Source organism: Somniosus microcephalus, chromosome 21, assembly GCF_052327205.1.
Source record: "Somniosus microcephalus isolate GS21.2 chromosome 21, FLI_Smic_1.0, whole genome shotgun sequence".
Lineage (NCBI taxonomy): Eukaryota > Metazoa > Chordata > Chondrichthyes > Squaliformes > Somniosidae > Somniosus > Somniosus microcephalus.
The window spans coordinates 44,313,400-44,328,812 of record NC_141007.1 but is presented as its reverse complement, the minus strand read 5'-3'; the positions used below and the strand labels follow the sequence as shown (position 1 = coordinate 44,328,812).

Below are 15,413 nucleotides of genomic sequence, written 5' to 3'. Positions count from 1 at the left end.
TGGTATAATACTGCAATTACACAAGATCATGCCAAAATAATGATTAAAAACTGTAATTTCACAATGTTGGCAATTAACTCAGTTATATCAAATTCATGTCACAGAAAAAAGATGTGTTTATTTTTATGATCTCCTGCAACATTGCTACCAAAACAAGGAGGAGATGTGGTCGTGTGTCTGATTGGAACAGATGAGCAAGAAGTCAGGTGGGTTTGAGCGGAGGCCATCGCCAACACTCAGGAGGAGGATGTTGCCAAATTAAGGTTTGGTTATGCACATATTGGGACCAGAACCAAACAATGAGGCAGGTAAGTGGGCTCCTTGAATCAAATGCAAAAGATTTTGTTTATCCAGACATCTCTTAAATCAGCATGTTGGAAATCAAACAGAAGGTTTGTGCAGATAATGGGCAGGATTTTCATTGGGCCGTGGAGGTGGGATTGGAGGCGTGTGGGTGGTTAAAATCCCAAAATCGGGGGGGCACGAACCCATCCCGCACCCAACCCGCCTCCATGCCAGTTTCAAAGGAGGCGGGTACCCGACCCGCACTGGGGTCCGCCTCCGAGGCGGGAAGGGGATTAGTGCCAATTAACTGCCTGTTAACAGGTAGTTAACAGGCAGTTTTTAGCCTAATCCCTATTTTTAATGTTGAAGTGTGGGATTCCCAATGGCTCCAAACCACGCCAAATTAGAGGAGGCGGACCGTCGGGATGAAGGGCTTGGAGGGGTCGAGATGTCCAGTGAGTGATGGGTGCAAAGGTAAGTGTGCTTGGTGTGTGTAAAGTCTTTAAATAAGTTTTACATACCTTTATTTCCCTTAACAGCCTTCCTTCCTTCAGGTCTCGGAAGTCCCTCATCTCACCGGCACAGAAATCAGAATGGCTGAAAGCTGTCAAAAATTGGAGCATTCAGCTTGCTGTTCCGGGGAGATCTCTAAATCATCCTGAGAGGAAAGAATTAACTTAGAGATCACAGATTGTCAATGTTTGACAGCTTCAAAAGCTGTGAAACGCTGATATTTCATCTGTCAAAAGGTCTTGACAGATGAAATATCAATCTGTGATGTCACCTGTTGCCGGGTGGCCCTTAATTGGCCTGCTGAGCCCGCTGGGTGGGCTCAACAAGGTCAATCAAGTCAAAATTGCGTGGGTTGTCTAGAACTCGATGGAGGCGGGACTACAACACTAAAAGTTGTAGTCCTGCCTCCTCAATGAAAATCCAGCCCAATACCTCTGCTAGATGATAATCTACTCAGTTCTGAATTTGCAACACTTCTTTCATTTGTTTTCATGATGTGGGACACACTCATAAGCCACATTTACTACCCATCCCTAGTTGCCCCAAGGTGGTTGTGAGCCTTCTCCTTGAATAGTTGCAGTACTAGTGGTGATGATACTTGGTAGGCAATTCCAAGATTTTATCCCAGCAACAATGAAGGTATGGCACTATGGGGGAGAAATTCAGTAGGTTGCGCCACCAGTTAGCGCCTTAAGAGGGCGCTAAGTGGGTTGCAAGCCAACTGGCGCCCGGGCGTGGCACTGCCCATGCCTCCCGCTAAATTCCGCGGGACGTTAGTGGTGGCGCTAACCGTTACCGATGACGTCATCGGTGTGCGCAGCGCCCCGGCCACGATATTCGGCAGCGCCCCGATTTACCGCTGGACGCTATGTCCGACCGGTTCAGGGGGGCCTACCTGCGGCCAGGGAGGCACAAATTAAAGGCGCGGTGCGGGGCAGCCATTTTTGTTGTTGGCCGCCTGCCAGCACCTGCCTGAGCTCCCGTCCCCGGCCTCCTGAACCCCCCCGCCCCCCCCCCCGGCAGAGTGCCGGCTGCGCTCCAAGAGCCCGGCACTTCTCTTGGGTGCCGGGCTCTTTTACCTGCACTCCTGATCCTCGGGGGCCCAGCTGGGCACCAGATCGCGCTGCACAAGGCCCCTCCCCTTTAAGAAGGGGAGGAAGGCCTGCAATACCGCAGCGCGACGTGCTGCAGTGTGTGGCGCTGCGGCACGTAGCGCCACGATATTCACTCGCAGCACCCCAAGAGGGATGTGGGGCGCCTCCAGTAGCGCCGCGCTTCCCTTTGGGGCGCAACCACTCAATTTCCGGTGCGGGGGCGCGAATGTTTCCGGGGCGCTACTTTTAGCACCCTGGCGAGGCTGGCGCCCCAAACGGGGCTATACTCAATTTCTCCCCCTATATGTCCAAGTCAGGATGAGGTACAACATGAGTCAAACTTGGAGATGATGACAATCCTGTGCACTTTTGCTCTGGTGCTTCTAATTGATGGAGCTTGCAGGGCTGGGAGCTGCTGTCAAAGTAACTTGGGTTAAATGGTTGCATTGCATCATGCAGATTGTATAAACTGCAGCTGTGGTAAAGAATGGGGTGGGTCTTGCGTTACGTAACAAGAGCACTGATCCAGCAGATGGCCTGGCTGGAGATGGTATGGAACTGCTTTTGTGTTGTGGCTGCACCCACCCTGGTGAGTATTCTATCACACCCTGACTTCAGTGTGAAAGGTGGTGGAAAGGCTTGGAGAGCCACTTGTTGCACAGTACCCAGCCTTTGCCCTGCTCTTGTAACCAGTGTTAACATGATTGGTCCAGTTAAATCTTTCCTCCAAGCTGGATGGAGACTACCCCATACCAACTGCACTGTGATGGGGTGGCATTTATTTTTGATAAATTTAAATTTCTTCCCCAATTACATTCTAACAGAAAGGTTTTATACAATACGATTGGAGAATAATGAAGGTAGGAAGTAACCCAAACAGCAAGTAGAAAGGAGAATAACAGAGATAAGCAAAGATGATGACTAAAGTTGATAGATTGACACAATGGTCATGACAGAAAACATAAATATTAATATTAAGTCGGTTCTGTAAATACGAAGGACTTAATTCTTTGAAGATTACATTGATGTTTCAGCTAGAAAATAAATTTGCAATAAAAGTTTCATTTTTCTTGTTGAAATGTTATTTTGGTTCAGTCAGCACTCATTTCTGAGTCAGAAGGTTATGAGTTCAAGAATCACTCCAGGACTTGAGTGCAGAAGTTGGGTGATAATCTGGTTCTGAGGGATTGTTGCATTTAGAGATCCTACTTTTTGGAGGGGGCATTAAACTGAAGCCCTGTCGGTCTCTTCAGATGGATGTAAAAGGTTCTATGACACTTTATTGAAGATCAGAGTTGTTTTCCCGATACCTTGGCCAACATTCACCAGTCAACCAACATCAAGACATGTATCTCACTGGTTTTTGTGGGACCTTGCTGTTTAAATTTACTGCCATATTTCCCTCAAAAATGATAGTGACTTTGGGATGCCTTTATCTCGAAAGGACTTAAAAAAGACAATTGTCTGTAGTTTAATGTCCCTTTAGTGTTTTATTTTAATACTTGTTTACAATATCAAATACTCATGTCCACTGAAGAGCAGCATGAGATAGGTTATCTTGGTTTGCGAACAGCAGGCTTCTTTTAAATAAAAGTTTTTATTTACCCAATTATTCAATAACAGTGCCAGTAGTGTCATTTTGGAATCTGGATGCAAGCAGACAATACTGTATTTGTTATAGAATGGCAGTAATAGATATCTATATGAAAACAATCACAATTGCCAAAACAAAATGGCTGTTAAAAATGGTGGCAGGGCAGAGATAGGGAATTCATAGTGTCAACATCTTTTTGCATGTTATCATTGCATGGTGCTATTATGTTGGGTGCCACCCAGAATCGATTTGATATTTAAATAGTTCAGTGTAGTTTAGGAAAGAATCTCATGGCACTGGACATTTCCTAGCTGGAACTAGGATGTGCTTGCACTAGTGATGTTACAAGGCTTCCATCAAACCATCCCCAAGAGTGCAGCGTGCTGCCTACAGCTCCATTCCACCTCTTTCGTGGTATAAAGGAGTTCATTGCCACAGTATTGTACAGATTTGGTTTTGTGACAACTGCAGCCAATACAATAACCATTATTTTATTCATCTGTTTTTATGTCTGATGCTGCCTCCTGTATTGACATTTTATTCTCTTCCAACAGCATTTTTTCTTCAAAGCAATAGGGAATTAGAATGGTAGCAGGCTTCTAGTGTAAATCTGATGTAGAATACTACACATGAACTCAAGTTAACCCCACCCATAGCTGCATAAACAGCCAGTATAATGCAGCATTTCCCACTCACAGCAAAAGGTGGTGGTACTGGTACTTTATGTGTGAGCTCAGTATGATGTGTGCATTAATCTACAAAGACCGACTGGTCAGCATTGTTCCCAATACAGCCTATGTGTGTGCTGTCCGCTTTCTTTGACCTTTATAGCACAATTTGATTACTCGGGTTCTATCCTGCCCCTCACCAACCCCCCCCCCCCCCCCGAGATGACCAGAGCCCAGTCGGAGACAACCATGCAACGGATGAGGCAGAGCTGCGAGAAAGAACCAAACATTTTTCTTCCCAAAATACTGAATATATTCCCCATATTAATTAATTGATGTGAAAACACACACCTCAGAGACAATCCATCTGAAACACTTCAGATGTTCTGTTCCTCACTTAAGTCCAAGATGTTGCAAAACAGACTACAGTTACTCACAAACAATGATCATATCTGCTTACTCATCATATGATTCCTATTTTAAAGTTGGCAAAGGCTGCAATCCCACAAAAAATTGTTTCCATATGCTTAAGGAAGTGCTGTTTTCCAGCCCAAGAAATCCTTGAGGACTTCAGATTTCAAGCTATTTGCAGGCAAATGGTACAGTCCTCATTAGGAAAAGCTCTTCTTTAAATAATCAATTGTGTTAAAAGTTTTCAGTATCAGAGAGAAAATGACTAGCACAGAACAATTGTAACTTTTGCTGTATCCAATTGGTTCGATTTCAAAATGTCTCGGTAGTTGGTTTGGACTTTCAAGATGAATCCGTAAATACCAGACTGCACACTAATCAATCTTTTAGGCCAATCAACACTAGGAGAATGATTACATACAAAGAGGAGTTTCCAGCTGCAATACTAAAGTTCTATGTATCTATTAATATGTTACTTTGAAAAAGTGGGAAATTAAGGACATTGAAAATACAGCTGATTAATGTTTTTCTGACCGTTTAGTCCTTACATTTATGCTACAGCTTTCAGTGAAATCAAGACGCAATTCTGAAAGTTTTATTTATGCAAGTTGAAGTTTGCATTTACAGGTCAGCGAAGAAGCTGAACTTTTAAATCACTTTGGAATTAGTTTATTGGAAGATGTGTGCATTCTTTGATACAAGATGCTTTTTCATCTGGGTATATTTTCATCTGTCTTGTTAGACACGAAAACGGTTTTCTATCTCCTTTTAAGAACTTTCAGCTGAAGGGACTATACATCTAAAGCTGGCAAGGTTTAACAGCTGATGTCAAAATGCCATCTAGTGGATATTGAAATAATGCCCATTTTTTCAGCTTATAATGTCAACCAGGTTTAATTTCAATATTATATATTAAAACACACAAATCAAACATTACAGGGGCACTGGGTCAGGTTCACTGAAACAGGTTTGTGAGGTAATCCTTTTTAACAGTATGAGCGCTGAAAAACTTAGCCATACAAATATAGTCAACCATATACACCATCAGGAAAACTGATTATGCTGCCTTTTGTTCCTTCTCGGGCAAAATAGAATTAGAAGCAAAGCAAAGCACAGCAATATTCCCAGATGAAAAAGCATCTTCTTTATTAAATGGTTACCCAGTTACATTTTAAATGTTGAGCCATATTTCAGGTCGACTTGTGTTGTGGCTGACGGCCAGAAATACCTGGCCAGACCCCACTGCACAGACACTGCAAGCAAATCCTTACACCCACACAGATCCTTTGTAGAAACAGGCTGCATGTCGCAACTGTTCATTTCAAACACAATAAAACCATTCATTAAAACTGCCTTTCCAATTGGGAGGGAAGAAGTCAGTTGATGTACTCCATGAACAAGAATGTGAAACGAGTTGCCTACAGACATCAAGCATGGCACAAGAGTCTTGGGACTGTCTCAGCACTTCAATAATGAATCCTGAAAGTTACTTCTGCTACAGGTGCATTCTATGAGCTAAGTCCTACTAATTTTAGCAATAAGTATTGCAGCAGTCTTCAAAAAAGGATTAAAGAAAACATCAGATATTCCACTGGGAAGTAGAGCATTTTTTGCTAACAATTTGGAACTGTCTAACAGATCACTAGCATCAAGGATGACAGTAGAAATAGGGCATCAATAAATCACATTACAATTATAATGTACTAATCTGCCATAACAGGAGAAGGATCAGTGCCCATGATTCTCCACATAGGGGTAAAGGGGGAAGGTTTTCTCTATTAGCTATTTGTAGTGAAATTTCAAACGTTTTTATACATGCATTTATGACTTCACTACAAACAATGAATACAGGAAATCTTGACCCCTGGATTTAGAGCTGACACTTTGGGGAGACCCCAAGTGGAGACCAACCACCTCTCCAAGAAGAAGAAAAAAATCTGACAGAGCATCAGCATGAGCTGCTCTTAAACATCTGATAGGCAAGGCAACACACCACCGGCAGAGGTCACAGGCAGGCAGGCGGACTGCCAGCCTCTTTAGTTGGACTATGATGTGTAGCACAAAGAATAGAGACTGAAAGAGAAAACTGAAACAACATCGAGATTAATCATTTGATTGCTTAATCATTTCCCAGAGAAATAGCTTTGTTCTTTTCATTATTAAAGCCTTGTTAAAAAGAGAAAAGTTTCTCTTGCCCAACATTCTACTCTTTCATTTTCACTAATAAACAGATTAACTGATCAATCATTTCATTGTTGTTTGTAGGATCTTGCTTTTGCAATAGGGCTCTCATGTTTGCAGTGACTACAATTAAAAAGGAATTTCCATGAAGCATTTTGAGTTCTTTCTCAGATGTGTAAGCACCAGATAAATGCAAGTTTTAAAAACAGTTATTGTATCTGTACTGTTAGCAGTGCCTATGTAACAACTGGTCGGTGCAAGTTTTAATCGACAAACAAACTTAGACACAGGAGACATTCAAGCCCTTCAGAAAAAAGCCACAAGACGGATGCCCTTTCAGGACAGGACAGAATGATGAGGAAAGACTGGAGCAAACTGGGCTCTTCAGCCTTGAATGGTAGTGACTCGGAGCTGACCTTATAAGATGCATATACAGTACAGAAAAGGTAGATCCAGAAACACTACTTTAAACTAAAATAAAAAAGGACAAGAGAAGATGTTTAAACCTAGTTTAGGACTGATTCTAGGATGTTCTTCTCACAAAGTGACTAACACATGGGATGGACATCCAAGTAGGGTAATGGAGGAAGAAATCCATAGAATCATTTAAAGAAACAAAATGTCTGGTGCTGTGAAGGGCAAGTTCATCTTTAATAAATCAAAATGCTAGCAGCAAACCAGGCCATTGTCTGAACAGCTAAACATTGTTCATCTTTCACTCTTGCCACAAACTCCACATACTTGTTATTGGTTTCATCCCTTGCCCTGGCCATTGTCTCAGACTATTTGCACCCTCAGCGTCCTGTTCAGTTCCGCACCATGTTTTCAACCCCATATCTTCTCTATGACAAAGACAGTCTACTTCCACCTCCAACATCACCTCGCCTCTATCCATGCTTCAGCCCATCTGCTGCTGGAACCTTCATACATGCTTCTGTCATCACCAGGCTCAAATTACTCAAATGCCTTTTAAGTTTCTGCTCAGCCAAAAAACTTTGTTCCCCATCTCCTATCCCACACCAAGTCACACTTGCCCATCACCCCTGTCCTTGCAGACCTACATTGCCTCATGATCTCCCAACACCTCACATTTAAGATTCTTATCTTTGGATCCCTCCATGACCTTGCCCCTCCCTATATCGGATACCTCCTTCAGCCCCACACCCACTCCCCCGCCCCCCCCCCCCCCACAAAAGCCTCTCCATCATTGGTAGCCATGTCTTCAACTGCTACAGTTCCACGCTCTGGAATTAGCTCCCTAAAATCCTCCACCATCCTCTCCTTTTTAAGACCTTTTTTAAAACCTACTGCTTTGACCAAGCTTTTGGTCACCCTTCCTAGATTTGGCATCCATTTTTCCTTACACCTCTGAAGTGCCTTGGGTATTTCTCTCTGTTAAAGATGCTGTAAAAATCCAAGTTGTGTTGAACTGCAACTGGCATGTTGCCCCACCACATGTGAACTCAGATTTCTGGCTTCAGACAGCAACATACCAGAGGCAGAAAAGGCCTTCACTTCTTCTGCCATCACACACTGAGACTCCCTAATGTGACCAGACTGGAAACTACCCCATCTACATTATACGCAAGCCTATTTTATATCATTCAAGCTGCAGAATGCCTAAAATTTATATTTGAAGTATCTAATAAACTCACTTGGCATGAATAGCACTCAGAATTCTCAGGAGTGATTTCTAATACTTACTTGTGGCCCAACTCATGGACAATTTGTAAGTTTCCTATTCACAATCTTTACAGCTGATGTCATGAACAGTATAAATGCACTAAAGCATTGCATATACTCTTGACCATACAAACTGTTTAAATATTACAATACAATTACATACAAACCTCCAAAATATGCTGCCAGATTCCTTTTCCTTACATATTTGACTGTAGATGAGAAGGTGAAAAAGGTAGTGTTCTAGACCTGTCTTTTTTTAAACCTATGGAATAGCACAGAATGTCGAATGACACCAGATCTTTGAGGGAAACATGACATTTAAATAAATAAATGGCCAGATATTCAGCACTTCTGGCTGGCAACATTCTATTACAGCCACAAAGGGTCACTTTAGTCTTTGTAAAATGAGTCAACGCTCAACGGCTGGAGCACTGCCGGGTTGGAATGTCTTTCCCCAGCCAGCAGTATTGCATCATTTTAATTTCCACCACAGTCTTTTCTTTTCACGTTAACTTAAACTCTTTGGTGTTAAAGGCAGCCCGTGTTAATACTTCTCTTCCTGTTTTCCTTGAAACATTCATGGTGATGTCATTACATTTTAAAAATGACACTGCAGTGGAAGGGAGTGGAGAGAAAAATCAAAAGCTCAAGTCAGTAAGGATCGCTATGGTCACGAGAGCTACTGGACCATGTTGTATTGATTCAGCCGGGTACAAACTCAAGGGAGTTTTGAGCCAGCAGTAATGTTAAAAAAGTTATAAAATTACATTTTCTGCTACTAACAGTTAGTCTGGCAGCATAGTTTGGGTAACAAATGTCACTTCACAGGAAAAAAAAATCTATTTTTATTTTAAAGTTGGCATGTAAAACCGCGAATGAGACTGCGAATGAGACATTTAAAAACTTGGTGACACGTCCACTGCTGCAGCACAAAATCCACTTTTTAAAACCTAGTAATGTAGTCTCAATACTGTGGCAAAGTATGCAACTTAACATGGCAAAAAATAAGCAAAAATACCTTCCAAATTGATGGCATTAAAGAGGCAATAGGTACTGTTCTTCATTAGAAATAGAAAATGGAAGAAGTTCACCGTTATAAACTTCCATTTTCTATTTCTAATGAAGAAGAACAGTACCTATTGCCTCTTTAATGCCATCACTGCTCAACAGAGCGATAGCACACACACACACACACTAGTAAAAATATCTATGTGCAGACCATCACTCAATGACTGGGAAGACACATGCAGGACTATAGAATTGGCAGAGGTCATATTAAAATGTTCCGATTCATTCACTCCTGTAGATTTGTTTCCAATGTCTTCCCGCATAATCCTTTCTCTCCACTAGTTACTATTCTTATTACTAACCAATATTTTGATCTCTTCCTACATGTACTGGTGACCGATGTTTTATTAGAATATACATTTCCAAAGGGCTTTGTAACAAGGCTCAAAATTTCCTTCACCAAAGCTTAAATGGTAGCATGATTTATTATCCTACATTATGTCCAAAGATGTGCAGGTTAGGTTGATTTGGCTATGATAAATTGACCCTTAGTGTTAGGGGATTAAATACGTGGGGGTTACGGGGATAGGGTGGGATATGTGTCGGTGCAGGCTTGATGGGCCGAAATGGCCTCTATCTGCACTGTGAGGATTCTGTGATTATCACTTGTTGAGGCATGCATGAGGAGGCAGTAGCGATATTGGATAGGATAAAGAGGAGATACTTAAAGGTTGGCAGTCCTCAAAGTAGAAAAGACACCCACTCTGGATGGATTGCATCCTAGGTTACTGATGGAATTAAGGGTGGAAATTGCAGAGGCTCTGGCCACAATTTTCCAATCCACCGTGGATATGGGGGTGGCGCAAGAGGACTGGAGGATGGTAAAAAGGGATAAACCTGGTAACTACAGGCCAGTCAGCCTAACATCGGTGGTGGAAAACTTCTAGGGACAATAATCGGGACAACATTAATTGAGATTTGGAAAAGTATGAGCTAATAAATGAAAGTCATCACAGATTTGTTAAAGGCAAATTGTGTTTGACTAACTTGATCGAGTTCTTTGGTGAAGTAATGGTGAGGGTTGATGAGGATAGTACAGCTGATGTAATGTATATGGACTTTCAAAAGGCACTCGACAATAGTGGACTTTAATTTTGCTAACAAGTCTATGAGATTAAAGGGACAGTGGCAGCATGGACACAAAATTGGCTAAGGGACAGAAAGCAGAGAGTAGTGGTGAACGGTTGTTTTTCCAGATTGGAGGGAGGTACACAGTGGTGTTCCCCAGGGGTCGCTATTAGGACCAAGGCTCTTTTTGATAGTCATTAATAAATCAAATAAGGAATGCAGAAGAAACTTCACCCAGAGAGTGGCGAGAATGTGGAACTCGCTACCACAGGGAGTGGTGGCGATGAATAGTATAAATGCATTTATAGATAAGGAGGCTAGATAAACATATGAGGGAAGTAGAGAATAGAGGGTTATGCTGATAGATGATGAAGGATGGGAGGAGGTTCGAGTAGAGCATAAACACCTACATGGATTGGTTGGGCTGAATGGCCTGTTTCTGTGCTGTATATTCTATGTATTTGTATGCAATTCTATGAATGAACCAGACTTGGGTATACAGGGCACAATTTCAAAGTGTACAAAAACAAGGAAGTTATGCTAAACCTTTATAAAACACTGGTTAGGCCTCAGCTGGAGTATTGTGTTCAATTCTGGGCACCACAAACTAGGAAGGATGTCAAGGCCCCAGATACAGTGCAGAAGCATTTACTAAAATGCTACCAGGGATGTGGGGCTGCAGTTATGTGGAGACACTGGAGAAGCTGGGGTTGTTCTCCTTAGAGCAGAGGTTAAGGGGAGATTTGATAGAGGTGTTTAAAATCATGAGTTTTGATAGAGTAAATCAGGAGAACGGTGTTTCCAGTGGCAGAAGGGCCGGTAACCAGAGGACACAGATTTAAGTTAATTGGCAAAAGAATCAGGTGGTGACATTTGTTTTTTTAAATACACACAGAAAGTTGTTGTGATTGAGAATGCATTGCCTGAGAGAGCGGTGGAAGCAGATTCAATAGTAACATTCGAAAGAGAATTGGATAAATACTTGAAGGGAAAAGAATTGCAGGGCTATGGGGAAAGAGCAGAGGAGTGGGACTAATTGGATAGCCCTACCAAAGAGCGGGCAGAGGCAGGATGAGCCGAATGGCCTCCTTCTGTGCTGCATCAGTCTGTGCTGCATCAGTCTATCATTCTATGTAATAGCAAAATACTGCGGATGCTGGAAATCTGAAATAACAACAGAAAATGCTGGAAATACTCAGCAGGCCAGGCAGCATCCGTGGAGAGAGAAACAGAGTTAACGTTTCAGGTCTGGGACCCTTCATCAGAACTGGAAAAAGCTGGAGATATCAGATATTAAGCAGGTGCAGAGATAGGGGTGGCGGGAGGGGGGGGGGGGGGTTTGGGAGGGGAGGAAGGAATAGAAAGAACACCCTGTACTTTTGTAAGAGGCAGGAAAGATAAAATGTTGCAAATGGGAATGGCAAAAATCATACTGCATGAAAAACTGTATCTTTTTCCCATTTTTATGATGTACTTGCAAGCAGCTGTATGCTCCTTGACTACTCATGATCTTGGTGCACATCAATCAATTTTAATAGATCTACAACAAAAATTGTTGTTTCCAATTCGTGTGGATGTGTACATGCGTGTGCATGTAGGGGTAGGATATCAGTTGTGACTGCAATCTAAAATTTATTCCAGGAATGTAAAAGTTCATATGACTTACAACTCACCAGCAAAGTTTACATACTTGTTGAATGTAAGCTACAGATTTACAACATTCATACACTTTGTTGATTAGTCGCTTGGCAATTTCTATGTACGTGCATGTGTTCGGGATTTTTTTTTTCAAACCGTTGCAGCAAGTGCCACAATAGTGCTTTCCATTGTGGATTTGCTCGGATATGTTAATTTTACAAAGGTGACAAAAACCTATGATTTTTATTATACAGTATTAACTGGCTGCAAACATACTGGGCAAGAAATTGATGTCCTTACCGTCACCTGGTAGCGCCACTCGTGATCATTCTATTCTTGAATTCTTATTATATACAAACACATTTTCATTAATGCAACAGAGGAACATTTATGATTAATTATATATTACAAAAATAGCATGGGGTTAAGTGCTGACAAAGGAAGAAATAATATACATAGAATGATAGACTGATACAGCACAGAGGAGATCATTCAGCCCATTCTGTCTGTGCCGGCTCTTTGGTAGAGCTATCCAATTAATCCCACTCCCCTGCTCTTTCTCCATAGCCCTGCAATTTTTTCCCTTCAAGTAGGTCAGTACATAGGCCTGTGAGTGAATCTTCATGATGTCACACAGCTTACTGTACGAGTACCTGGTTCCTGATAGAATCTTACAGTATAGAAGGAGGCTATTCGGCTCGTCACGCCTGTGCCGGCTCTTTGAAAGAGCTGTCTAATTTGGTTCCACACCAACGTTCCCTCTAAACTGCGTGGCCACGCAGCTGTCTGCCGGTCTGGTGCAGCCTAGGACTGGCTTTTCAAATGCAAAATTTCATACACTCAAAAAACTTTGAATGGGCCGCACAGCCTGTTAAAGGGACCGCGCACCCCCCAAAAATTAGGGAAACATTGTTCCACACCCCAGTTTTTCCCCACCAGAACTCTGCAAATTAGTCCTCTTCAAGTACATGTCAAATCTTTGAATGAATGATGGAATCCATGAACTGCTAACAGGTATTTTTCACATCAATAGATTATTATCGTTGACCACCAGTGCAGTGAAATTATAAAACCACACTTCTGAAAGTAACTATTATCTGCTGGTAAGAGTTCAGAAAATGTGAGCCCCCTAAATACTTTTGGCTACAAAGCACAGTAATTTAAATTTTAAAATTTCACTTCCAGCAATGTGCATTAATGCTGCAAACCTTGACTCAGACATTGTCTAGCCACAGTCCTTATTTGTTTAATAGTTGGTACTGAATTGCCAAAATACATCAATACAAGATAATTACAGTCAAATGCTTGCAATCCTTTTAATTTATTCTTAAGGACATGAGCAACCTTACTAAACAATAAAAGATGTTGTGCGTGTTTTGAACCCTTTGCATTTTGAATTGATGAAACTTTTGTTATCATTTGAAATGGAACAGTTGAAACAAATACACTTGGACAAGAAACAACCACTCCATTTCAAGACACACTGAAAACGTGTCTATACAAGTCCACATTCAATTATATTACCCGTCCCTGTAATAAATACAACCACCTACATTCTTCAATTCACACCAATACCACACATGATCAAGGGTGATCAGAAGAACTAGACTCCAGAGGCAATATCTTGTTTTGGCACTCAAAGCACATCACAATGATGAAACATTTTCTCTGTTGGTAAATACGTATGCAATAAATTATGGAAAAACAAACCACCACTGTATCAGTTGCAAGAGATAGCATGCTGAAACCTGGGGTTGGATCCCTGTATACCTCCACACCCTTCCCCCACCTCCTTCAGTTTCAAGTGAAGTGCTCCATTAAAAATATAGGATAAATGTCTGCAGGTCTGTGGATGACAAAGATCTGTGCTGGTGTCAGAACCCTTGAGGAAAAAAAGTTATAATTCAATTTAAATGCAATGGAAGAATGGGCCTACATCTGGCAGGTGACATTGAATGTAGATATATGTAGTGTAATTCATGTGGGTAGGGCTAATGCCAAGCATCTGTATACCATGCTGGCCTCTCTATTAAAGTCAGTTGAGAAGGAAAGAGACCTGGGTGTTATAATGCACAAGTCTCTGTAGCTTTGCGGCACTGGTCATGGACCAATTAGTGATAGCAAAGAGTGTGCTAGGATGTAGAGCTAAAGCTAGCCAATATGAAACAAAGAGCACCATAATGTCATTCTACAAGAACTTGGTAAAACCCCTTCCAGAATACAATGCCCAATTCTGGTCCCCTCACATGTTGGGAGAAGGAGTTCCTAGGAAAGGTTCAGAGCAGGGCAACTACATTAATACCTAGTTGAAAAACCCTTAGTTATCACAATAGGCTCAAGGAGCAAGATCGCTTTACTCAAAATAAAAGTCCTGATTTTGGAGAGACTGGATTGATGTATTTAAATTGACAAAGGGCCTAGAAAGATTATTTGAATTAGCTAAGTTAGGAAGAATGAGGGGACACGCATACAAGTTAAGTAAACGGTCAGGAGGTTTTTCTTCTCCCAGAGCGTCATTGACCTTTGAAATAAGTTGCCGGCTTTACAGTGAATCTGCACCCACTGCACAACATTCCAAAGGGGGCTGGACAAGTTCCTGGAGGAAGCAGGATATCGCTGCATATAAAAAAGGTAGGTGAAGTTGGGCAATACGTCACGTGGGCATTGTTATCTCTTGGAACCAGTTTTTGGATCAGCTTCAAGGGTCAGAGAGGAATTTCGCAAAATTACTTTTTCCCCCAGAATTGGCCTCGGGTTTTATTATTTTATTTTTGTCTCTCCCAGGAGATGACATGGCTGTTGCTGGGTGAGGAGCATTGGGGTCATTCGCCTAGTTGCAGTATAGCTGAATGGGATACACATTGATGGGCCAGCTGCTCTTTGTCAGTCTTTTTAATGTGCTTTGTATAAGGGTTAAAAAATTCTCTTTATACTCAACCAGTGCAACTTTTTCCCCCCATTGCCTACATTAGATTTGCTTGTGGTCTGAGCGAGATCACAAATTTACTACTAATTATTATTGAATTACAGGTCCGTTTTGTGTCATTGACTCACACTTGCGAAGAATTGGATTGAGATGGTTTCAACTAACTCACTTGGGACTCACGACCGTTAGAGAAAAAGGACACTTACAATTCATCAGCTCAATTTTGAACCAGTTTTTAACCAGTGTTAACCCAACCATTCATCAGGCATCATTCACATTTCTGG

At 41.8% G+C, this 15,413-nt stretch overlaps 1 protein-coding gene across 3 annotated transcripts in view; it reads right to left on the bottom strand.

The window, feature by feature from the left end:
* Positions 1–15,413, bottom strand: part of LOC147102756 (neuronal-specific septin-3-like) — a 299,156-nt gene that overhangs the window by 214,470 nt on the left and 69,273 nt on the right. The gene's annotated exons all lie outside the window — the stretch shown is intronic.